The 27,129-nt window shown below is 37.1% G+C and overlaps 1 pseudogene; it reads left to right on the forward strand.

The window, feature by feature from the left end:
• Positions 1–4,821: 4,821 nt before the first annotated feature.
• LOC149205612 (probably inactive receptor-like protein kinase At2g46850) lies at positions 4,822–14,793 on the forward strand (annotated as a pseudogene).
• Positions 14,794–27,129: the final 12,336 nt, after the last annotated feature.

The raw sequence follows: 27,129 nt of genomic DNA on the forward strand, positions 1-27,129 counted from the left end.
GTAGCAGAAATCTGAGGCCTCAACAGGACCCAAGAATGAAACCCATGCTTTAATAAGTCACAATAATAATAATAACACTACAAGAAAAAATGACATTGGTGAGGGTAAAAAAATGTCACCATAAGCTCATTGGTGACAATCAAAAGAGCCTCTATCACCAAAAACTGAACGTCACCAAAGGTGGCGTCGCCAAAAGTATAGATGTTGTGGTGACATTCAAGGTCTTTCACCAATAATGATTTATAATGACGGATAATGACCGTCACCATTTTATATGAGCAATGGTGATGAACCTTAACCTCCATCACCAAAAAAGTGAACGTCACCAAAGGTGGTGTCACCAAAAGTATAGGTGTTGTGGTGACATTCAAGGTCTGTCACAAATAATGATTATAATGACAGATAGTGATCATCACCATTTCATATGAACAACAATGATTTATTTTGATGGACCTTTCATGGTCATCACTATTTATGCATATATATGGTGACGTTCGTTGACCATCACCATTTCATATGAACAACAATGATTTATGGTGATGGACCTTTTATGGCCGTCACTATTGATGCATATGTATGGTGGCGTTCGTTGACCGTCACCATTTCATATTTTGGTGAGGGTTGAAAAATGTCACCATAAGCTCATTGGTGATGGCCAAAAGAGCCTCTATCACCAAAAACTAGTCATCATTCCATATGAATATCAGGGCACGATGGAATCGAACCACCAACCTCCTGCTTGTAATGTAGGTGCTCTTCCATTGAGCTAGCACCCTTTAAAGAATTAGACTTTAAAAAATTAGACCTTGAATATCCAAAGATGCAATTGCATTGATACAAGGAAAGCACTATCTACCTCTCAATGATAACTATGTCCTCCCATGTAACACACTCCCTTACTTAACTAGAAGTGGTTTCTAAGCTAGCCCAAGACTCAAGGAGAAATTTTGAGAGTGGGGTTTAGAAGAATTTTTTTTTTTTTTTCTGTTGGATGTAATTTAAATTCTCATTGACCTAACTTGGTCATTCGTGGACATTAATATATTCTTTCTTTCTTTCTACTTTTAATGTAATTAATATATTTCAAACTATTGATGCCATGAAGTAAAATACCATTTCTCAACTTCAAGAGCAACTTGTTGAGAAGGACAAGTTTATCCTAAATTCACATGTCCTCAATAGCAACAATGTTAATGAAGTAAGAAATTTAATAAGTATTAAAAATGAGTTTGGGAATCGCCTTAACAAATTACAAAACCCTGCCTATTTTTGTTATGAAAAATACAATAATGTTTGTTGAGATGAAAAACAAGAGGGGGTCGAACAAAAATACTAATGAGCAATAAAGTAGCTTGAAAGTAATATTGATTTACAAAGATCAGGCATTGTTGGCCTCTATACATTCAACGTAATTGTGAAACTAGCAATTTGTGACTTGGTGTATGTCATGTGGTGATAGATACAGAATTAGAGATCCCCAACATAACAGAGAGAAGAATGAAATTTTTGAAAAGATGGAAGATAGAAACAAACATCACAGGGAGGAGCCACTTACCCCAAGTTCCAACTGTGATGAGAAAGAGAGGCCAACACACTGTAAGGAGGAATGATGTTTCCACTACTCCATCTTGAACAAGAAAAGATGTGACAAGTCAAAGATCTAATGGCAGGAATTAGCAAAAAAATTGAGGCGACCTGCCCAAGCACAAATGAATCCTAAAGTGCCAACCCACCTGTTGTATTTCTATAAGCTAAAAAGAACTCAGAATAAGTGATGCAGTGAAATTAACAGCCCCTAGATAAGGAAAAATGGAGGTACCTTAATTAAAGCAAGATAAATATAGTGGAGTTACTGGAAAGATCAAATGCCATTGAATCACCACTACTAAAATGACCTAACTTCAGCCTCCCAACTCTGTTTGCTTTTTTTGTTTTAGGCTCTTGCATGCCGGGAAACAAATAAAAACCAACAAACTTTTAAATTTTGTTTAGATGCAAATATTGCAATGCTCAATGATAAGAATAGAAGGTTTTACACTTCGAAAGTAGCATGAAAGGTGGACACATTGTTAGAAATTAGTTTAGATATTTGATATCCCATATTTCCTAGTAAACATAGCTATCCAAAGGTTTTAATGGGAAAAAGAAACACGAATTAGTTTATGTGAAGGATGGCTTTGGCTAAGTTTGGCCTTGAGCTCAAACATAAAATTTTATGGTCATTTTTTCAAAAATATTTAGAGGGGAGAAATTATTTCTCCCCTCAGTTTGCACCATGTTTTTCAAATTTGTGATGCTATTTTGAAAATGCAAAAAGATAGCTACAATTTAGCCTCATCATGAAATTGGTTGAAACCTTAATTTGTAAGTATCATGTGACTAGTTGACCCTAATGCTAAAGATTATGCTTCGATTGTGATTTGGTACAACTATATCTCATAAAAATTGCTCAAAGAATCATTCCTACTTGCATACAGAGAGACAAATCGGTACTATCATCAACCCTCAAAGCACTGTAGATGGGTCGTGTGAAATAAATCAAATAAGAATGCAGAGAAAGGTACAAGTAGATGAATGGCCATAGAAGTAGAGCAATCGACAAACTGAGAACTTCGATAAACCGCAAATTGGCACACAACTACAATGGGAGGAGAATATGGTACTCTAAAGGAACATCATGGGGTAGGGGAAGAATATGATGGCTTTTCCCTCAGAATAGACAAGCACTATCACTACAAGGATTTTAAGGAAATACTTCTTCACAAAGAAAAACAGAGAGAATTTAGTGTCACCTGTAAGCTAAAATTTCAATGATGGCCAATGCTCCAACTATCCATTTTAAGTGGATTATAGGTAGTACCCAGTGTAACCCATATGACTTGACAAGGAGAACTCATATATAATCAATGTACCATGGATAAACTTGGTAGTTGTCTCTTCTGGAATCCCAAAACCCAGAAAAGCCACTATAAGTTCAGAGCTTATATTTTGATGGATTTCCCCATTACATCTAGCATCAAATACGATTTCAACATATTGTCACTCATTCTTCCCCTTTATAGCCAATAGCTTTATTCGCACATTTATTTCTCAATGCATTCTCATTTTTCTGCTATTTCTTAAAAAAATCTTCACTTAGAAGAATTTAAAACCACTTGCCACAGATAACTTGAGAGATGGATTTCAGACTATTCAATGGAAAAAGAACTGAAATAAGGGGTAATAAAAGCTACTCCTATGAGAGCCACCAATGAAGCAAGAAAGTATGAAATTGTTGAAAGCAACACAGAATGGTATGACTTGACAAGAACTCCTATAGAATCAATGTACCATGGATAAACTTGGTAGTTGTCTCTTCTGGAATCCCAAAATCCAGAAAGGCCATTGTAAGTTAAGCGCTTACATTTTTATGGATTTCCCCATTGCTTCTGGCATCAAATACCATTTCAATAGATGAAGAATGCAACACAGAATGTTATGAAGAATGATGCATCATATTGAGTGCCTTTTAGGAATTGTTTTCATCTGACATAACATATGAATAAGGAATTTTTGCTGACTAAATCAGGGATCAAAAGAAATGGCCCATGGATATACATTTTTATTGTTGATATGAATCAATCAAACAACTACTACCCCTTTAGAACTATGACCGCAATTCAGAACTAATATAAGTTCCTTTCATGCTAAGGGTAAAGTGAATTCAGCTACAGGTCAAGGGGATCTAGCAAACAAAGACATAATAAGATACAGTTATACATAACATAAGTTTCATTTAGATTAAGGTGCATGAAACAGTTTCAAACTAAAAAAAATTAGTAGGAAATCTCAGGTGACATACTACAATTTGACAATTAGCAGCCAACATTGTTTCCTCAAGTCCATAACTGAATGATTAATCATTCAAAATTGGTTAAGGTGTAAAACTTACAAATTCACTTTAGGGAAACTTGTTCAATTTAAAGAGTCATCAACACTGAATTTAAATTTAAGATGTCACTAGCCAGATGTATTTTTTACAGTGGTCGATGGCTGGCAGATAAAACCATTGGATAACAAAAATCAATGTTCAATAAAGAGATTAAAAATACCAACTGTAGAACAGAAGATGATAATCCCAATAATTTTACTACCAAATCTGCATTTTCTGGCAAACCTCGGGATATACAATAGCTGCAGCTATTGTATGTCACAATTAGAATATAAATAAATAAGGATACATTACAAATTTCCATTACTTATTGTAGCAGAGTGCTGGTATAATTATTAGCACTTAGTGATAATGGTTGTAAGGTGACAAGAAACAATGTATATCTAGATCACAAATTGTACCTACATATGCTTAAGGACTTAACTCATAGGCCTGTAACTGAATTCTTACAACCATCAAATTAATTCATGCACTATCAAGTAGTATCATCAGTGATATACATTGCCTTATAAAAAATTATGCCTCATACCTTGAATCTTACCTAGAGTTTAATGGACATTTCAATCATAAGTGCTTACCTTAGATAAAATTAGCAATTGAGTTAGGGACTAGGATTACCCACCCAACCATAGATTGGGCAACATTGTGGTATTTCTTGCTTCCCAATCACCCCCAATCCAGATTCCAAGGCATAAGGAGGTTGCTCAAGAATGAAAACAATCAGGAATCCAAGGAAAGATCTCCACCCCGGGTTGTCAAAGGGAAATGTTGAAGATGCAGTTGAACTCGTTGAAAAAATTCTTGAATGGGATTTAGTGTCTTGGAAAACAAATATTTCATCTTATACCTAGCAAGGCCACAATGAGGAGGCTTTGAAGCTTTATTTTTAGATGAAGCCTGCAGATTTCAGGACAATCATTTCAGCTCATGCCCACCAAGGCCACAATAAGGAGGATTTGAAGCTTTACTTTCAGACGAATCTTGTAGATTTCAGGCCAGACCAATTTACATTGGCAAGTGGTCTAAATCTATGTGCCAACTTACTTTCTCTACAGTATGGAGTGCAAGTTCACGCTGAGGTAATCAAAGTGGGACTTGAATCAAATTCCTTTCCGGAGCTTGCTCTTATTGAAATTTGTGTGATAAAATGGAGGATGCAATCCAAGTGTTTGATTACATCTACGTGCCTAATGTTTTAACATGGAATTCTTTGGTTGTCAGATATGCCCAATGTGGTATGTTAGAGCATGCAAGGTGATTGTTTGATATGATTCCTGAGAGGGATGTGGTCTCTTGGAGTACATTGATTGGGATCTACACCCAACATGGGTATAGTGAGGAATCCCTCCAACAGTTCTGTGAAATGCATAGGTCTGGCATGAGGCTGAATTATATTACCTTCACTAGTGCCCTCAATGCTTGTTACCTTACACTCCATTGAGCAAGGAAGACATCTACATGGCTTGATAATCATAAGTGAACTTGAATTGGATGTCTTTTTCGAGAGTTCCCTTGCAGACATGTATACTAAATGTGTTGGAGTTTAGATTATGCACACCTTCTGTTTGATAAAATTGTTACATGAGATGACATTTCATGGACATCAATCATTACGAGCTTGTCACCTTAGATAGTGCACACCAATTACTTGATACAATGCCTAAAAGGAATGTAGTTTCTTGGAATGCAATGATGGTAGCATATGCCTAGGTTGGGTATGGTGAGAAAGGCCTACATATTTTAGAGAAATGTTGTTGGAGAGAATGAAGACAGATTGGGTCACCTTCGTTAGTGTTTTAAGTTCATGTGTCTATTTAGCAACTTTGAAGTAGGGCAGGCAAGTCCATGTACACACTATCAGAAGTGAACTCAAGTCAAAATGGGAAGCCACCTGACTTGAAGACTACCATGCACATCGAATTGGTGGACCATGCAATCTAGCGAAAGCTAGCTGGTGTGGGGTTTGAAGTTTGAACCTGCAACCTACCAATGACAATGCACAAATATGAGTTTGCAAGGGAAGTGGTATTCCTAGTGAGGGATTAGAGTTTACAAGGGAATTGTTTGTTAAAATTCCACTAAGAATGTGTTGAGGTAGTACAAATGGTCCCCCTCTAAATTTTTCTCCCCAAGTTTAACAAAGGGTGGATCAGCTGCATAAGTAACACCAAATGTCTCTATATTCGGACATTCAATTTTATTTCAAATTGCTAAAAGCTCAAACGTAGCTTTGTTCTTATTAAATATCCATGTAAGAGGTCATAAGGTTGTCACAACTTATAAATTTACAATTTGGCACACAACAGTCACCATGAATGTTTACAAAGATCCAAAATCATTGTAGTCTCTTCAAGCTTTTTCAAAGAAAACTTTCACCAAGTTGGTAATATTTCTATTTTGACAAAAATGAAGACCCCCTCAGGTTTATATTTTATTTTTTTATTGGAATGGTTCATGGTTATCGTCAAAGCCTTGCAAGATTTTTCAGATTGGTAAAAATATATGCAAAATAAATGTTTTATTGCACTAATTGTAGAGATATGGACTTGAAATTAATCTGCCTCAATGCAACTACTTCTTGGTTCTGGTGCAAACAAACATATTATCAGAGTGGCACTTGTATCAAAGTGGTGGTTTCCTCATATTTTATATTGTTAATGGGTGACTGAAAAGTAGGACGCTTGGCTCGCATGCAAAAATATTTCATTTCAAGGATTTGGTGATATAGCTAATGTGTATATTGTAGACAGTAGCTATTGGGATTCAACAACAAAGCACTAGTCATGTCTTCATGACCCAAATCCAAAAGGTTTGAACCCACATGTCCAAAAGTCGTTTTGGTATTTGGATAGATATGTATACGTAATATGAGTAAATATACATGACATATACTCAGTGGTTGTGGACATACAATGAAGCACTAATCAATCACACAATGAAATACAAGCTACTACAGTGTCTAAGCAATTATTCAACCTATTGTCTTGTAGAGAACCAACAAAGAATAAAAAATAAAAAATAAATAAAAGTTAATAAATAAAATAATATACATAAATACATACATACATACATACATACATACATACATACATACATACATACATACATACATACATACATACATACATACATACATATATATATATATATATATATATATATATATATATATATATATATATATGAACAAAGAAATTGAATGCATATATATTTTGAGCCATGATTGTCCAACTTTTGGGTTGATTTGATAGGGACCATTGTATACTTTGCGATCGATTGAAGTAGTGAAGCTGAAAGGAGATGTTTAGAGTAGGTAATGAACATAGGATGAACACTACCATTGTATCAGGTGCAAAATCTTGCCATAGTAGGCTTCAAAACTAGGTGGATACACATAATATACATGGGTATTTGTTTTGTTATTTTGGGAAGTATATATTGTCTTAGCATGCCTTAAAATGATGTGGTAACTTTCAAGACAAATGAGTATTAGCCTTTCCTATCTTGTTATTCTAGCATTTTTGGGTTCAAGGCTACCTTAGGTCTTCTCAATTAGAATGTTTTCTAACATAGCCCAAGGCACAAGATGTAGAAATTTTGAATAATTTAACACATATTCAATGGAGATTATCCTGATCATGTACTATTGCGGAATACATACACAATACATAAGCTCCTCTACGTTGATCATCAATATAGCAGCAATAATAACAATACAACATCAAGAGCATTCACACATTAACACAGTATGTAACCCTGGGAAAGAATCTCGCTAAAAAACCCACACTATCTATATATTAATGATTGAGAACATGTAACATTACAAAGTACAATGCTTATCACAAGCAATCCAATACCAGCTCCACCTGTTACACACAATACAGCTTAGATCTGATCTCCAAATCTATTCCACTGCTTGCCTGCCTCTCCAGCTCAATACCTGCTCAAGAACTGATGAGAATGGTTTACCAAACTCATATTTCACCTGCAAAGAATCACTCACACTGTGTTGGACGTGAGCACAGGCTACAATACTTGATATTGGCCAATCCATTGGCATACTCAATCCCTCTGATTGTGAAAATCATCATGCACAACTATAGTCAAAACTGATAGCAATCTGATCCTCTAACACCTGTCCCTGCTGAACTGAACATGCACTGACATGCAACTGAGTTAACTGATGTATTCCATAGTTGCATTATGAGTTAATAACTTGTGAATTAATTAATAACTAATTCACCCAACTCATCTCTAGTCTATTTGCCAATTAGACTAAATACAACCATTTTAACAAAGCTAAACTGAACACAACTCCATCAACTGCACCTCCAGTCCACTAAAATCAACTCACTTGAGTTCTAACTGAAGTCCTGCATGCAAATATTAGTCATCCCATAGGTAACCACATATTTCCCTTTGGGATCTGCATGTACCACATCCGTAGCTCATCCTAAAGTGCTCCAAGAGAATAAGATCAAGTGTATAGTCCAAATATTATTATGAGACAATAATATTTGACTGTTCTATTTTTGACAGCCAATCTAAAAATAGACTTTGATCACTCATACTGTGATCACTCACACTGTGGTCACCCACATTGTGATCCCTCATACTATGGTCACCCACACTGTGATCATCCCTGTTGGGATCAAAAATAGAACTTGCGCCATAATTTGCATGCGGGCCCACTTAGTGAAGGCGACTCTTTTCACTAAGCTCCATCATCTTGTTGCAATCTCAACACTCCCTCTCGATAAGATATGGATTATCAACAACCCCTATCCTGCCTCGGTGGTACTCGAATTTTCTCCTGGTGAGAGCCTTCGTTAGAATATCAGCATCCTGATCCTCCGCCGCACACAATCTTTGATATGATGGTACCTGATGTCAATATGCTTAGATCTATCATGAAATACAGGATTAGCCAAGAGTTTAATGCAACTCTGGTTATCACAGTAAATCACAGTAGGATCCAAATGAGAACCGAACAAACCAACCAGGATCTTCCTCATCCATATAGCCTCACATGCAGCCAAACTTGCTGCCATATACTCGGCCTCCGCTGAACTGAGTGCCACGGATCTCTGCTTCCTGCTGTACCAAGAAACTGCTGTCGATCCAATACTGAAGACCCCTCTTGATGTTCTCTTTCTGTCCGTTAGGCTCCCTGCCCAATCTGCATCCGTGAAGCCACATAGCTTCACCTCATCCTCCTGTCTCTACCATAAACCATATCCCGATGTGCCTCTCAAGTAGCGCAATACATGCTTGCCCGCCTTCCAGAAGAGTTTGGTAGGCTTAACCATAGCTTGTGAAAGCTGGTTAACTGCATAGCATATATCAGGTCGTGTATTGACCAAATACATCAGCGACCCCACCAACTGTCGATAAACAGTGGCATCCACTTCTTCTCCCGAAGTGGCATCCTCCTTCCTCCAACCTCCAGGAAGAGGAGTATCAACTGGCTTGCAGCCATGCATGTTGAACTTCTCCAGTATCTCCCGAGCATACTTGCCCTGAGAAACAAACAGTCCACCACTGCACTGCCATATTTCCAATCCTAGGAAATAGTGAAGGAGGCCCAAATCCTTCATCTCAAACTCTGTAGCAAGATCCTTCTTGCATGACAGTATCAACAACTCATCACTCGTTAGAATCAAATCATCAACATACAGTACAATGATAAGCAACTTACCCTCCACCACAATCTGGTATAGGTTAGGATCCCTCGCTCTTAGAGAATCCAAGTCCTGTGAAATAGCTATCTATCCGTGTGTACCAAGCACGTGGTGCTTGCTTCAACCCATACAACGCTCTCTTGAGCCTGCACACATGCGACTCGCTGCTGAAGACCTCAAAGCCTTCGGGTTGCTCAATGTACACCTCCTCCTAAATGACTCCATTTAGGAACGCAGTCTTCACATCCATCTGATGAATGTGCCATCCCATCTGTGCTGAGAGAGCAAGAATTGTCCATATGGAGGAATACCTTGCGACAGGTGCAAAGGTCTCCTCATAATCGATCCCCTCTATCTGTGAAAAGCCTCGGGCAACAAATCTTGCCTTGTACTTCTCCACACTCCCGTCAGCTGCCTGCTTAACTTTGTAGATCCATCTCGAACCCACCACTGATTTCTCTTCCGCTCTAGGAACAATCTCCCATGCACTGTTTCTAACAATAGAATCATACTCTTCCACCATGGCGTCTACCCATGCGGGATCCTCCACAGCTTCCTCGAAAGAGGATGGCTCAGTCACAACACACTTGCTCATAAGAGCCATGTATCCAGTGTACCGATCAGGTGACTGTCTTTGCCTGCGTTGGGCTGTAGGTGGTCCTACAACTTTCTCTGCATCTTGAGCTAGTCACTCAGCTTCTGTCAAGCGCTTTCGCCCTCTGATGGTTGGCGCTGCATGAGTGGTCTCTTCCACTCCATGAACCTTGTCCTGTGGCTGATCCACGTCCTGAAGCTCAGCCTTAGGAACTAATAGCTCCTCATATGCATGCAAGTGTAGCTCCCTCTCAAGTGAACACTTCATGGCTTTCTCCTCCTGAAATTTTATATCCTGTCGCACGACAATTTTACCACTGTCTGGAAAATACACACGATAGTTGTGGGGCGTATCAGTGTACCCCACAAATATCCCAACCTCTGCGGTCGGCTCCAACTTCTTCCTGGCATCCTTCATCACATGCCTGTAAACATTAGCACCAAAAATCCTCAAATGAGAAAGATCAGGCTTCTTACCAGAATAAGCCTCCTCGGGTGTACTCATGCCAAGTATCCTATGAGGACAATGGTTCTGCACATAAACTGCTATATTGCATGCTTCTGCCCACAAGTGAAGGGATAGGCCCTGATCATGCAACATTGCCCGTGCAGCACCCACAATCGTTCTGTTCTTCCGCTCAGCTACCCCGTTCTACTGTGGGTTATGGGGAGCTATGAGCTCTCTTCGAATCCCTTCTGCCTTGCAGAAATCCTTGAACTCATCCGAGATGTATTCACCACCATTATCGCTCCTAAGAGCCTTCACCCTCTTCCCCGACTCCTTCTCAACCAGTGCTTTGAATTCACAGAACTTTGAATATGTCTCGCTCTTCTTCTGCATGAAGAAGATCCAACACTTACGAGAGAAATCATCAACAAAAATCACATAATACCTGTGTTTTGCTGTCAAAGCAACTGAGAAAGGTCCACACACGTCTGTGTGAATTCTCTCAAGGATCGTCGTGGCGTGACTATCCTTATCGTGAAAGGTGGCTTTCACAAACTTCCCCAAAGTACACCCCTTGCACTGATCTGACTGCACAAGTGTGCCTTTAGGAAGCCCTGTAGTGATCTGCTGCAGTATCTTCAAGGCTCCATGGTGAAGGTGACCCAATCTCCTGTGCCACAACTCGCCATCATCCCGGCTCACCAATCCTTCTGCCTTGCTGCCATTGCTACGCATCCATCTACATGCAACTGATAAAGGTTCCTCACTCGAACCCCTATCTTCCGGGTCTCACCAGTTGTCTTGCTGCGCAGGAAAGCCTTTCCCTCGTTGAAAACAACATCATACCCCTTGTCTTCTAACATCGCCACTAAGATAAGATTCTTCTTCAATCCTGGAACATGCATGACTTCCTTCAATACGAAGGGTTTACCAGACTCCCTCTCAAAGGAAATGGTACCGATACCGGTCGCACTGTATCTACCATCATCGCCCATCTCGATGTGCACTCCAAGATCTTTGTCCTCCAGATCAGAGAACAAATCTCTATCTCCCGTCATGTGAAAAGACGCACCACTGTCCAAGAACCACACTGATCCCATCACACTTGAAACCAAGCATGCGATCAATGAAAAATCAAGCTCAAACTGTGAGGCTAGAGCCTCTCCTGATGAAGATCCAGCAGCCTGCTTATTCTTCTTCTTCTGCGGACAATTAGTGGCATAGTGTCCGTGCTGGTGACAGTGAAAACACTTCACCTTGGACATATCCTGCTTCTTGCCTTTCGCACCAGACTGAGAAGCTTTCTTGCTCTTCCCTTTCTTTGCTTTGGCAGCCAAAGCACAATTCTCTTCATCAGCTCCCTTTGACGAAGATCCGTCCCTGGTACTCCGCCTGATCTCCTCCTGCACAAGATCTGACCATAGTCTTTCCCATCCTGGCAATTTCTCCCGACCATTGACAGAGTCCTGATAGGAATGCCAACTCTTCGAAAGACCAAGGAGAGCCAAGCTCACCAAGTCCTCATCATTGACAGTAACCCCCACACTTCCTAGCGCATCTCGACACTGAGTGAACTTCGTGAGATACTTGGGAATACTGTCACCCTTCTCGCATTTGATGTTTCTGAGTTTATCTTTGAGCGCTAGCTTCCTCTGATCGCTCTTGCTTTGGAATAATTCTATTAATGATTTCCACATCAAATATGGAGTAGCCTTTCCATGGAGGCTTGACACAATGTGATCCTTCACGCCCTCCAACAGAATCCTTTGACATTTTGCGGTCTTCTTTTGCCAAGCATCAGCTTGAGTAGCATCAGTAGGCTTTGGGACATCCATATCTATGAACTCCTTCAGCCCGTCATCATCCAATACTGCCTCCATCTTGTCCTTCCATGCAATATAGTTTGAGCTGCCCTCAAGAGCATACTCCAATCGCAATCCGTTGAAAGACATTGCTGCGTTGTCACCAAGAAAACACTGCTGCAAATTCAAATTCCACCAACAACCAACTCAACTGCCTCGAATCTAAGATTCGTGAGAACACAATATTTCTCGTACAGAGATTGACTGTATGGGCATTCACCGGATATCTCACCTTCCAAAGGAAGGATGAATCCAGAGGCTACCTGGCCCGATTACAGACTCTGGCTGAAGAAATAGAATGTAAACACTTCCTAAATAGTAGATCTGATGATTAACAGCTCTGATACCATGTAGAAACTTTTTCTACAATTATCTAGCTCGCTCTGATACCATGTAGAAATTTTGAATAATTTAACACATATTCAATGGAGATTATCCTGATCATGTACTATTTCAGAATACATACACAATACATAAGCTCCTCTACGTTGATCATCAATATAGCAGCATTAATAACAATAAAACATCAAGAGAATTCACACATTAACACAGTATGTAACCCGGGGAAAGCATCTCGCTAAAAACCCCACACTATCTGTATATTAATGATTGAGAACATGTAACATTACAAAGTGCAATGCTTATCACAAGCAATCCAGTACCAGCTCCACCTGTTACACACAATACAGCTCAAATTTGATCTCCAAATCTATTCCACTGCTTGCCTACCTCTCCAGCTCAATACCTGCTCAAGAACTGATGAGAATGGTTTACCAAACTCGTATTTCACCTGCAAAGAATCACTCACACTGTGTTGGACGTGAGCACAGGCTACAATACTTGATATTGGCCAATTCATTGGCATACTCAATCCCTCTAATTGTGCAAATCATCATGCACAACTATAGTCACAACTGATAGCAATCTGATCCTCTAACACCTGTCCCTGCTGAACTGAACATGTACTGACATGCAACTGAGTTAACTGATGTATTCTATAGTTGCATTATGAGTTAATAACTTGTGAATTAATTAATAACTAATTTGCCCAACTCATCTCTAGTCTATTTTCCAGTTAGACTAAATACAACCAGTTTAACAAAGCTAAACTAAACACAACTCCATCAACTGCACCTCTAGTCCACTAAACTCAACTCACTTGAGTTCTAACTAAAGTCCTGCATGCAAATATTAGTCATCCCATAGGTAACCATGTATTTCCCTCTGGGATCTGCATGTACCACATCCGTAGCTCATCCTGAAGTGCTCCAAGAGAATAAGATCAAGTTTATAGTCCAAACATTATTATGAGACAATAATATTTGACTTTTCTATTTTTGACAGCGAGTCTAAAAATAGACTTTGATCACTCATACTGTGATCACTCACACTGTGGTCACCCACACTGTGATCACTCATACTGTGGTCACCCACACTATGATCATCCCTGCTGGGATCAAAAATAGAACTTGCGCCATAATTTGCCTGCGGGCCCACTTAGTGAAGGTGACTCTTTTCACTAAGCTCCATCATCTTGTTGCAATCTCAACACAAGAAAAAGCAGTGAAAGTTGTGGGAATGCCTCAATTACATATCCTTTCTATATCAATTCAAGGCATTGTTAGTTCGATGGATTCAAATTGTAATATTGCTATAACAGTACTACAAGGATTTAAGTGAACAATCTTTACTATAATGTCCTTAGTTTCTCATCAGATGGGATCATCATTGATCCTCTCTAATATTCCTATCCTAAAAACCTCAAGGGCTTCAGTGTCAAAGGCATGAAGAATTATGCAAATTCTGTCAGCAACTTTCTCCAGTTGTCTGACTGCAAGAACACTACAGGTTGTCTGTTGAAGTGCAATATTCCTTCCATGCAGCACTACAATGAGCAGTGCATGTTTGATAGGACATTTTTCTATCCCCTTCTGAATGCGACAATATGGCACCATGGAGATGATGACTTTTCTCACTTCTCCTAGTTGCAGTGCCAAAGTTTCATTAGTTGGATACTCACTCCCACATTGACCCATTTGGATGCAAAGTGTGGGCTAAAGTGGGAGTTGGGTGTTATGGGCACTTTTTGATGATGTTCACTATGACCCCAATGTGGTCTATCAACATGTGGTAGATGTAACTGACAATGTGAGGTGTGCTTCTAAAGATGGTTATCAAGGAGATGGGTTTGGTCAAGGCACTGGATACATAAGAGTATGCAAAAGGCATGGTGAGAAGGCATATGATAAGGACTATAAAAGAGATCACAATGCCTAACTGTGAATCAAAGTTACAGTATCATCTTATCATCAGTAATCTTTTCCATCCCTTGGTGCAAACCACAGGGGCTTCTCTTGGGGAGCAATACCATACCACGTGGGTTCATATTGGGGGATATTTATTGAGGAAAAAATGACATAATATATTGGGGGATATATAGAGGGGAGTGGGTTTTTATATTAGCATGTATAAAAAATGGAGTCCAAAGTTAATTAAAAAATATAAATGGGTATAAAAAATGTTAATGAAAAAATGGATACCTACAATATCTAGTGAAAGTAGGGGTTTGTAAATTGAGAAGGTGTATTAGGTTTGTATTGGTAGGGGGTTAAATAATGTGATGTTTAGAATTATTTTCCAATATGTAGAAATTAAGGGTATTGTTTAATATGCCACGAATGCACATGATACGTCAGAGGTTCATTGAGTGAAGTCCTCATGGTGCAAACCCACAAAGGAGATTTATTCATAAAAATATTTGTACTTAAGGATCTATACAACACAGTCTATTTTTCCAGTTTGTTTTCAATAAAAGGATTGGTCCTGTCTTCTTAGGAATACATCCTTTGTACTCTATCTACAACATACCCAGAATACAATTCAGTCCACTTTCCCAAAATGAAACAAAGTCAACCACAAAATCCTTAGAAAAGGAAGACCGACAAAGATGTTGCAAGGTTTATGGCATACAACAAAACTTTCAGAATCGTATATAGCTATGTTAAAATTTTAAGATTACAGGCTTCAACACAATTAGGTAAGTTGTAGGTAAGAGTACAAAATAATGCATCCCTTGGAAGAAAGGACTGATGGATTCTATAGAAGATGATCCCTGAAAAAAGAAGCTATCCCTAGAATCTAGATCCATAAGTACAAATTCTTTTATCATTTAATCTCCTCATGTGGGTTTTCACCAAGGGATGGAAAATTTTTCCAACAATAGGAAAGGTGGTTGAAAATAAAAGGTAATGAAAGTTGGATTTGTAGGGAGGCATAGGGATCACAAAACCACAAGGTATGTTCCTGTCATATGTTGGTCAGAGTAGCTCCACATCAAGACAAGCCACAAATAGAAGAAGCAAAGTAGTGGTGACTGAGGCCAATTCAGTTTTTTCTGCTGCTGTAGATATGAGCTCATTTTCATTCTGCAATGTTATAGGTCAACAATGCTCTCCAATAGGTTCCAAAGGTCTCAAGCTCTGAGTCACTAACCATGGTGCATCAAATTCTAGTAAGTATGAAGTTACATTGAAAGGCATTAATGTGTCTCTCTTGATAAGGGTAGATAATGTAATGTCCCCTAATAATAATAATAATAATAATAATAATAATAATAATAATAATAATATAATATAATATAATATAATATTAAAATATAAGCAAATAAATAATAAACAATAAAGAAAAGATAATAATAGTAAATAGATAATAAATAATGAAGAAATATAATAATAACAAATAAATAAAATAGTAAAATTATATATATATATAATATAATAGTAACAATAAGCAAAGTTATCAAAATGTAAAAATGGATAAAATAAGAAAGAAATAAATAAAGAGAAAATTTAACTTAAGTAAAACTTAAAATAACAGTTGCATGTTGACACATGGAATGTGTGCATGCGGTTCCCCTTCCAATGTTTGGTCTATTTAATAGAGGATGAGGAAGATGAGAGATCATTCCATCACCCATTCTCTTGGGAGAAAAGTGTTGTGAGACAAAGGATTCTATAGCAGTAGTATGTTGATTGAGGGCTCGGGGGTGGTCAGTTGTAGAAAGATTATATGCAACTAAGCCTACAGTTGGGTGGAGAGTCGTCCCCAAAACTTTGTTGTGGTTAGCGAGATTCAAATAGTGTTCAACTCTGAAATTAAAAGTAAGGAATATCATCACTACAGGTAAGTTTTGTTTGCTCCCATTTCTCAAAAATTCTATGCTATTTAGTTGAATAGAGGTGTGTTGATTGTAAATTGCATAATTGATCTAATTAGTTGCATGTTTTAATTTCGGGGTTGTTACAGATAATGGAAGTTTTCTGGTTTTACAATTTTATAATACAATACAATACACAACACATAATATAGAATATAGAATACAAAAACAGAGATATAATGGAATATTTCCCTCCCATTAAATTGCTAGCTTGATTCAAGATTAAACCTGAAATCGAAGGTGCTATGTTTTGTCAACCGAAAGTTCTATCTTTCCACCCCGGTCAAGGATCTGTAAAACCAAGAATAATTGTTACCTAAAAGGCTATACAAAAGTAGGAAAACTAGAAATTAAGATTAAAAGAAACAATACATAAAATGGAAGCACACTCTGCACCCTGCAATGGACACAAATCCAACAACAGACAGTCTATCCCCAAAGGATCCAAATATAGTACAAGCTGAGTAATTTCCTTCCATAAAATGAAAAAGAAAAAAATATATGTAGATGTTGGCACAAATCTATAAATGCTTGACATTAGTCTGATACCAAGCTTTTATATTCTCAAATAGATTCCAGATAAATGACTGGAATAGTAGGAAAATAATTAACTACTTTATACTAAGAGGTGATTTATTGGTTCTTGGGTAGAATGCCATTTGTTGCAAACCATAGGAATAAAATAGTTCTTTGCAATTCCCAAATTATTGGTTGCATGTGAATCTTGGTTAGATGTTAAAAGCACATTTTCCCTAGGAAAATTGAAGTGCTTGGAGCATCTTTCTCTATTTTTCCTTTTGAGGGAATATTGTGGTTGGCTTTGTTTCAAATTTTGGGAATAAGTTGAACTTTTAAGTGTGTTTGGGTATGTGTGAGGTAGAATACAACAATGTGTTCCTTTGAAGAAAGGACCATTGTGCCTTTTGCATAAGGCACACTCTGAATTTTGAAAAGATAGGTTATGTTGCATATGCCCTTTTGTGAATTTTTACCAATGGATGGCAAAGGGGATGCTGAAAATAAAAATGATAATAGAAAAGGTGGTTGAAAATAACATAATAATGTAACTTATATTTGTTGAGAGCATTGCTGTGTCGGGATCACAAAACCACAAGATATGTGTATGTCCTTTGTTGTTCAGAGTAATGGCACATTGAGTTGAGCACTAGGAAGCAAGGGTGGCTGAGGTTGATTCAACGGTGTACAAGGTTGATCCAACACTAGTGTACACCTCTGTCAACTGTCACCACTGCTTGCCTACTACTGAAAAATGGGTATGCCAATGCTATAGTTATATGATCCCAATGCCTACCTGTGCATCTAAGTTACTATATCATCTTATTTTTAGCAATCTTTTCCATCCCTTGGTGCAAACCCACAAAGGAGATTTATTCATAAAAATATTTCTACTTAAGCATGTATACAACACAGTCTATTTTTCCAGTGTGTTTTCAATAAAAGGATTGGTCTTGTCTTCTAAGGGATACATCCTTTGCACTCTATCTACAACATACCCAGAATGCAATTCAATCCACTTTCCCAATATGAAACAAAGTCAGCCACAAAATCCCCTCAAAAGGAAGACATATAAAGATGTTGCAAGGTTTATGGCATACAACAACACTTTCAGAATGGTAGATAGCTACGTTAAATTTTTAAGAGTGCAGGCTTCAACACAATTGGGTAAGTTGTAGGTAAGAGTACAAAATAATGCATCCCTTGGAAGAAAGGATTGATGGATTGTATAGAAGATGATCCCTGAAAAATAAACTATCCCTAGATCCATAAGTACAAATTCTTTTATCAATAATCTCCTGATGTGGGTTTTCACCGAGGCATGGAAAATGTTGCTAACAATAGGAAAGGTGGTTGACAATAAAAGGTAATGCAAGTTGGATTTGCAAGGAGGCATAGGGATCATAAAACCACAAGGTATGTGCCTGCCATATATTGGTCAAAGTAGCTGCACATCAAGACAAGCCACAGATTGAAGAAGGAAAGTAGTGGTGACTGAGGCCAATTCAATTTAATTTCCTGTTGCAGATATGAGACGATTTTCATTTTGCAATGTTATAGGTCATTAATTCTCTCTAGCAGGTTCCAAACGTCTCAAGCTCTAAGTCACTAACCATGGTGCATCAAATTCTAGTAAGTAAGAAGTTACATTGAAAGGAATTAACATCTCTCTCTTGATAAGGGCAAAAAGCAATAGTTGAGGTTGATAATGAAAGATTTCTAGTTTTACAATTTTATAGTACAATACAAAATACACACACACATATGTAATACAAAATATAGAATACAAAATACACTCACACACATATATATAAATTATGATACATGCACACCAAGATTGTGGCATCAGGGCCCAAAGAATAGTCAAACAAGGTTGGGGGATAATGTCTCAAAATGAATACCAAGGGATTTTGTAGTAGTAACGGTGGTCACACAAATATCTTACAAGCATAAACTAACCCATGTAAAATTCTCTTAAAGAGGACTACCATTGTTTTAGGGCATACATTTTAGGAAGGGGCATAAGGTGAGCCCAATGAATTCCTCCAACAGCTCCATCTCACATGCCACAACCTTCTCCACAAATGTATTTCAGATGTACAAGTTTGATACAATGTTAAATTTTTAGTTTCACGACATGGTGGGCAGATCTACACTTAAAACCCTAAAGAAAGTAAACTGAGACTGCTTAGAATACTATCTAAATAGGGGAATTCTAAGCACCAGTTCTACTAACACATAACTCTAAAAATCAGAACATCAGGCTATAGAGATTTGAAACAACAGATGTAAATTTTGATTCTGTGTAAAACAAAGTTCTGGAAACTAGGACAGTGAGAGGAATTTGCAACACACAGTCACATATATCTTAACTGGAAAAGACTTCCACAACAAACTTTTTCACTCCTAAAACATGTCTGTAATGAAGCACCCTATCTCCCTTTATAGAACTAGAGAGAAAGGGTTACAATGAATGTGGAAAAAACCAACAAACCACCTATCTTAAGGAAAGTTTCATGACCCTACTGTGCCTTGGAGAGAGTACCCTCATGCATGGAATACGCTACCTAGAATAGAATACCCACTAGAGAAAACAAAGTGTAAATATGCATGCACCTTCCAACCTTGGAAATAATGGAAAGTATAAATCTAGAAGCTCACCTAAATCATGCACTCTGTCTAAGACTAAACTTACAACAACACCCTACTCATCTAAAGATAGCACATGCATGTGCCTCACACACTGGTTGCCTACTTAATTGTTGTGCATTCCTAGTGGATTCTCTAGTGCACCACTATTCCAAACGTAAACAAGTGTACGAAGAAGAATGGTTGAGCAACATGTACAATCTCACAAAACACTCAATAATGGCACATGTAAAATCTAAGCTTTCTATTTTTTACAATATTGTTATAACGAGTTTTTGATGTATAATTCCAAAGCATTATTTATATTAAATGCAAATGCAGGGGCAAGGTCCTATGTAGATAATTGGAGATGGTGAAGTGGGAGCCTATTTATATCTATGAGATGAAGGGCATTTATGAGTTGGTGCAACACTCCTCTAACATCAGGCTCCACTTTAATAAAAAGGTAGGGTCTTGGAGATCTAGTGGAGAGATAGTTGTAGTGTTGTCAGTTCATTGGAAAGGGTCATGTCTCTTTTAAACATAAAATTTGGGGTTGGTTATTGCTTCATCATGGATTAGCTTACAAGAGTAGGTTGCAAAAATTTGGTACTATTAGAACCTATGAAGTACAATCTTCACTGGAACTAAACTTTACTTTATGTGTGGAGGAAGATGTCAACTTTACAAGATTTCCTATAGCAACATTAAGCACAGATGTGGTATTATCAATTGTTTGAGTCCCAAACCTACCATGTGATTCTATTGCTTCCAAAGGGGGGACTATAAACGAGGGTGATATTTCCAGGTGATTTTCTGTAGCACTATCACACACTTTGATGGCTTTATCCATTACTTTGGGTTCATGCCTGCCATATGATTCATGCACTCCTGAATTAGTATCTTTGTAAACAATTGTTGTTGTCTCATTCATCATATGAGACAGTGACATACCATGAGGTTCTAACACCGACATAAGATCTTCATGAAAAATAACCCCTACTTTCTTGAAGGAGGATGATACAACCACATAATTTCCCAAAGAACCTTGGAACATTCCTGCAAATTTACTAATTTATAGGGACCCAATTGAGGCAATGTTGTGTGATTCTGAACAAAGATCTTCATTGAGAATAGCCCTTTTTTTTTAAGATTCACATGATATGCCTATAGATTTCCCTCCAGCTATCTACAAAATGATTGTTAGCTCTCCAACTTCTCCTTTACATCTCAACCTCTCATGATTAGAACTTCCAGAAGGCAAGGAATTTGACAGAGCATCATTCTTTGTACAATGCTTATAATTCACTTCTCCTCCCCTCAAAGATGATCTGAACAATGCGTATTTTTTGCTAGGTTTTTGGAAAGTATTTACTCTTTTAGTGTCTTTGTTTGGCATTTGGGGAGGAAGCTTTGGAGCAGCCGCGTTGTTCTGTATCAAGCTAGAATCATACTCAACACCTTCTTTTTCAATGCAAAATTGCTCATTTGGCTTACTACTTTGTTAGTTATTGGGGAACTCTGAAGAATGGGGCTTGAAGTTATGTGTATCAATTGAATGTGATGCCATATAAGGAACTGTCATTACTCTATGTGAAGAGATGTTATCCTTAGCTTTTTCTAAAGATGATTAAAACCCTGTGCATCATTAGGACGGGAAAAAAGTAATTAAATATTTGACCTAAAGATTTAGATCTAATTAGATTCATTAGATAATGTCCAAGAATACCCATTAATCCATGCGAACTTGACAAAAGCAGTGAATTCAAAAAATCTATTAGGTAAATATTATGATAGTACTTCAAAAAATGCCTTTAGGAATTTAATGAGTGGTCAAAAAACAACATTTACTGCATGATCAACTCCAACCATAGTTGAAAAATGATGACCATGTGCATGCTCCTTACAATGTTTGTCTTCAAAAAACAGGGGAATTTTTTTAAGACAACCTCTAATGTGCAGTTTAACAATTTGGTAGTGTTAAAGATATATGTTTGAAGTAAAAATACATAAATATTATGTACATGTACAAAAATGGTAGTGTTAAAGATATATGTTTGAAGTAAAAATACATAAATATTATGTACATGTACAAAAATTGATGTACTGAAAGCCTACACAATGAGGCAGGAAGTGCATTGTGAATTTTTAGGGATCCAAATGATTTTTTTTGTGAACTGTAGGGTATGACCTCAATTTGTAAGCCTCAGTTCAATATAAAATATTTAAACGAGTAATAAAATAAAAACCCAGGAGGAAAAAGGACAACAACTTGATAAAATATTATTTTCATTCCTCTAATTACATGAGCTACCAAACCCTAAGCCAACTGAAAATCCAACATCAATATAGCAAACAGAGTTAAAAAATTAAAGTTGCAAAATACATATTTGAAGAAAATATTTTAATTTTTTTTTGTTTGAAACAAGATTAAAATGCCTTTCGACATGAATTCAACCATGGAGGGTAGTGGTCTAAAATTCTCATAATCATCTGTAACACGACTGCCATTTGCAGGGACAAAGTTTTAAGTTCCGAGGAGCGTCCATTTTCCGAGATCATCTTCAACAGGGACCACATGCCACATTGGCACCTCCTTCCTCGCTCCCATCCCATTCATATGTTGTGTAGTCAAACCATGTAACTGACATCGGAGATTAATCTCATCACTCGAAATCCTCCAAATTTGGTTGAATTTGCAAATAATATTTGTAAACCATGTTGCAGAAGAAAAGGTCTCACTGGAAAATTGTTCTATCAATTGGTTTCTATTACTTTCATCAGGTTGGTATAAATCCAATACTTACATGATAGTGATATAATAGATAGGTGGGCATCACGACAAAAACAATTACATATAATATGGGAGGAAAAAGTTATCAATACAAGCCTAAATGCTTCATCATTTTGTAATCAGTTGTAATTGGCGATCTGCATTAAAGAAACAATATTAAATCAGTTGTGACAAATATAATGACTATCTAGATGCCACAAAGCACATTATATAGGTTCAAAATCTAAAGGCATAATGTACTCATGTTTGGGGAATTGGGCCTCAATCACTAAGGTAGGTTGGCTTACGGTGTCCATCTATTAGGGGCTCTATATGGTACCCTGTGTTCACCATGTTCTAGAAATGTGGTTACAAGGAAAGGCCTTGATATTTGGAAAATGGTCCATTCAGAGATGTTTCGTTATGTTTTTGTTTAATATCTGCAAAGAAAAAAATTTCTGATATTCTGATAGCTCCTTCCTCAAAGAGTCTTCTTGGTAACAGAAATTAACAGGCGTTGTTGACAAGAAACAATTGACATTGAGAAGGCATTGCAAATATCCAACAGCCACGCAAGTCTGGACTCTTGTTGGGGGGATTGCGGTCACAATATCCAAGAGCACTTAGTTTATTATTCATCCTATGTTGAGCACTATATATCGTGCCCCTTATTTACATTTTATAGAGCAAGATCTAACAGTTTGATAGCGATCGTGTGGCTTGCTCTTTTTAAATTCAAGTTTGATATCTTCTAGAATCATGAGATTATGATATACTCGACAGAATACCTATAAATAGAGTAGAATGATGAAATTCATGATATAACATCAATTTGTTCTGTGCCATGACATTATCTTCTGCCATTCAAGTATCTGGTTGCAGTTTGATCTCTTTTCGATATATAAAATACTAATAAACCGAACGCCCTAATTCAAATGATAGATAATAAGTCGCTCACACTAATGGCATCAAAATATAATTACAAACTTCAAAAGACAAGAAATACATACCGAGACTCGGTCCTTCAGTTTCTGGACCTTCGCAGAAAGATTGGTCATCCTGTGTCTGGAAACCTCAGCCTGAGGCACCATGGTGGATATGGAATACCATCTATCCAATGGAGGGCTCTTGCTGTATGAAGTGGGAAGCACATCTTTACCCCAATCATTCTCCACGTCCTCATCATCACACATCTCAAAAGACTTCCTTTTCTCAAATCCGGGGAGTTGCCAACTCCACCTTCCCGTTGCTGAGTCCCCCATTTGGGTCTTTCTATCGATCTTGAGACTCTTGATATATCTGAATTCTATCCAACTGGACTTAACCCTTCTCTATGGTTCTATATCCAAAAGTCTGCTTAGGATTAAATGCGGAAAGTTTCAATACCCATGAGAAAGTTTCAGTGGAAAATTTTATGGTGGGAGCTTTTGAACATGAAAATTTCATTTAATAACAGTTGCTCCGCTTATGATTAAATGTGGAAAGTTTCAATACCGATGAGAAAGTTTCACTGGAAAAGTTTATGGTGGGAGCTTTTGAACATGAAAATTTAATTTAATAACAGTTGCTCATGGTAGCAGCATGGTAGGTGGATGACATATGTAACCATCCCCAAGTAATAGTATTATATTAAATTTGTTCAAAGTATTATCCATGTATTGGAAGAGTCTTTCAAAGTAATACAATATGCGTATTATATTGATATTAATATTATATTAGGTTGTTTTTTTAGTAATTCAATACAAAAGGATTTTTATTAATATAAAAAGTTTTACATTAATAGTATATGATAGAACTAGTTTAAAGATGGCCATAGACAAAGCAGGTCTATGGATGGCCATGAAACAAAGTCCATAACACATATAGGAAATGAAAAAACAGAGACATTGGAATCTTGCAGATTGGGATTGATCACCACTACGTCTTTTCTTTCCTTTCTTCTTTGTTACTTTGATCTAACCTTCTAGAGGTCTGGCTACCAAAGCCACCTTAAGATTGTTTTGATAATCCAAGGAGGCATATTTTTCAGAGTCTGAAGAGGTTGATTCACGGGCACGCTTCATGGCACCAATCAGAATATTGTTACTAAGTTCTTCTCTTTTGGCTAACAAAACTTAGATCTCCTGATATCCTTCATGAGGCTTTTGGAGATCTAAATCTTGGGTGTCATTTGATGTGAGCATGTCATCATCAGACTCGTCATCTTCCTAATCCAAGGAAGAGGAATCATCCTCTTCTCATGGAGGCGGGCTACATGGCTTCCATACTTTAGATATGGGATTCTATTTGACTAGTTTTCGAGAATAAAAGTTCTGAAGATGACCTTTTTTATGGAAAAGTCGACACAAAAAAGTAGTGTTCTCATATTCTAGTTGTTGGGTGCAGTGAAAATCACTTATTTTTAAATTAATTTCTCCATGAAATTCATTGTTGATGTTGAGTTCTATGCAAATCCTGCCATAGATGAAGACTTTGCACTAGCCTCACGAGGGATCTATAGCCAGAAAACGACCCAAGGTGTTTCCAATACCCATAAACACTAAAGATTTCCATAGATGGGCCAACAAATTTAGGAGCCTAACCAAAATGGGTAGCTTTGTGATCATAGTTGTGGAGGTGTCAAAATATGGAAACTAAGGGGCTAGGAAGAGCCTAACTTTTCCCCAAAACCAAGTTGCCTTAGAATGAGCATTTTGATCATCCAAATCATTGTCAAAAATAATGATGGATAAGACCTTGGAACATAAGAGGACCTTGAATTCCTTGGTCCAACTTGAATGGATCCATCGGTAAAGGTTTTTTGTACATGGCCATAGCCCATTGAAACAACAAATGATACCATCAACTACGAACAACTCATAGATTCTATCCAGATATGGATGAGTGATTTCCATGGAAAGAACATCCTCAAATTTGTTTATTATAAAAGGACTCGGAGAAACATGGGTCTGAGCCAACTTTCCCAAGGGCATGGGATGTTTCTAAGGTGGCTTTGCACTTTGGGGATCTTAGTTTCAGACCTTGTCTTTGTAAGAGGAGGCTTGGGAAGAGGAAGGCTTTCTCGAAGCTCCCCCACGTAGTCGAAGAGCCAAGGAAAATGTGACATCCCTGCGTATATTATGAACATAGAGAATAAAGAGATCTTCCATTTTCTTACCTTCGAATAGAAGGCATTGCAATCCAAAGGGTAGCCCTGTTTTGAATTCCAACAATAGCTTGAGGCCTTTTACCATATCTGTAGCTCTAACCATTATTATAGTATGGATTTGGGCCAATTACAATATGTTGTAATATTGAAGAACAAGATATTTTTATTTTTTGAGTGTGTTGTCAAATTGAATAAGGTTTTGTCTAATTATTACATATTTTTAAAGTGTTTTGCTAGAATTTGGGGAAATAATTTTTATCAAATTGTGAATTTTTTGTCGTTTAAAATGAATTTTTGACTATATATGGATTCTCCCATGCAAAAATCCTAGGATGTTGAGAAAGTGGAGAGTTCAAAATTCAAACTTGTGATTCCAATAAATCTTTAGTGGATATGCCCAAAAACACTCCAAACAGATACACTAGACAACTGGGAAACGAGATTTTTTTTATTTCTAGGACAATGGAGTCTTTATTTGTAGAAATAAATATTTTTCTAAATTGTTAAAGTGTCATTACATAAATTGGATTATATATGTAAGTATTATCTATAGTTTTAAAGGTATGTTTAAGTGTTTATGAGTTAAATGGGTTTTATGGTCTATATTTTTAAAGATTAAATTCATAATCATAGTTGATGTTTTATTTTAATGATTTTAATTTATTTATAAATTTACTTATAAAGGTTTTTATTTTATTCTCAATTCTCTATTATAACATTTTTTTATTTTGGCTGGTATATGCAAGTTTTATGAAATTTCCATATTCATGGTTGTAATAATTTTTGGAATGTGATTGCATGGTGTGTTGTTCTAATTTATATTGATTTGTATTTATCTCCTCAAAGCATGTGAGTCCCATTTAGTTAGTGCTTGGTGTAATTAATCTTTCTCTCGAATAGATTTATTGCAACTGAATGTATGTGAATTCACTCACTCAATATGTATATAAGTATCTCCTCGTTTGGTTCGAATGTAGGACAAGTGTAAGATACCCTCCCTGAAGTATCTTAAATTTTCCATTAAATTTACTGAGTCTGGTCTTAGTGTTCAGTGTGGCATTTTCTAAAACAGTTTATGTGTACTTGGCTATATAGATGCACTTTCTTGGTTTTAATTTCAAATAGATATACACAGTGGCTAACACATGCCAAAGAAATGCTTCAAGACAAAATTATGTTCTTTGGACTAAACCCATAAATTCATATATTTCCCATACAAGTTTGTATAACCATAACTTGAACATAATATATCATTTCATTAACATGGCACATAAATACATAGTGAGAAAAAGGAGTAGAGGAACGTGGTAATAAATCAACAATGTAAACTTC

Source organism: Pinus tabuliformis, chromosome 1_2 (genome assembly GCF_031772625.1).
Source record: "Pinus tabuliformis cultivar Carrire ecotype Pingquan chromosome 1_2, CPIR1, whole genome shotgun sequence".
Taxonomy (NCBI): domain Eukaryota; kingdom Viridiplantae; phylum Streptophyta; class Pinopsida; order Pinales; family Pinaceae; genus Pinus; species Pinus tabuliformis.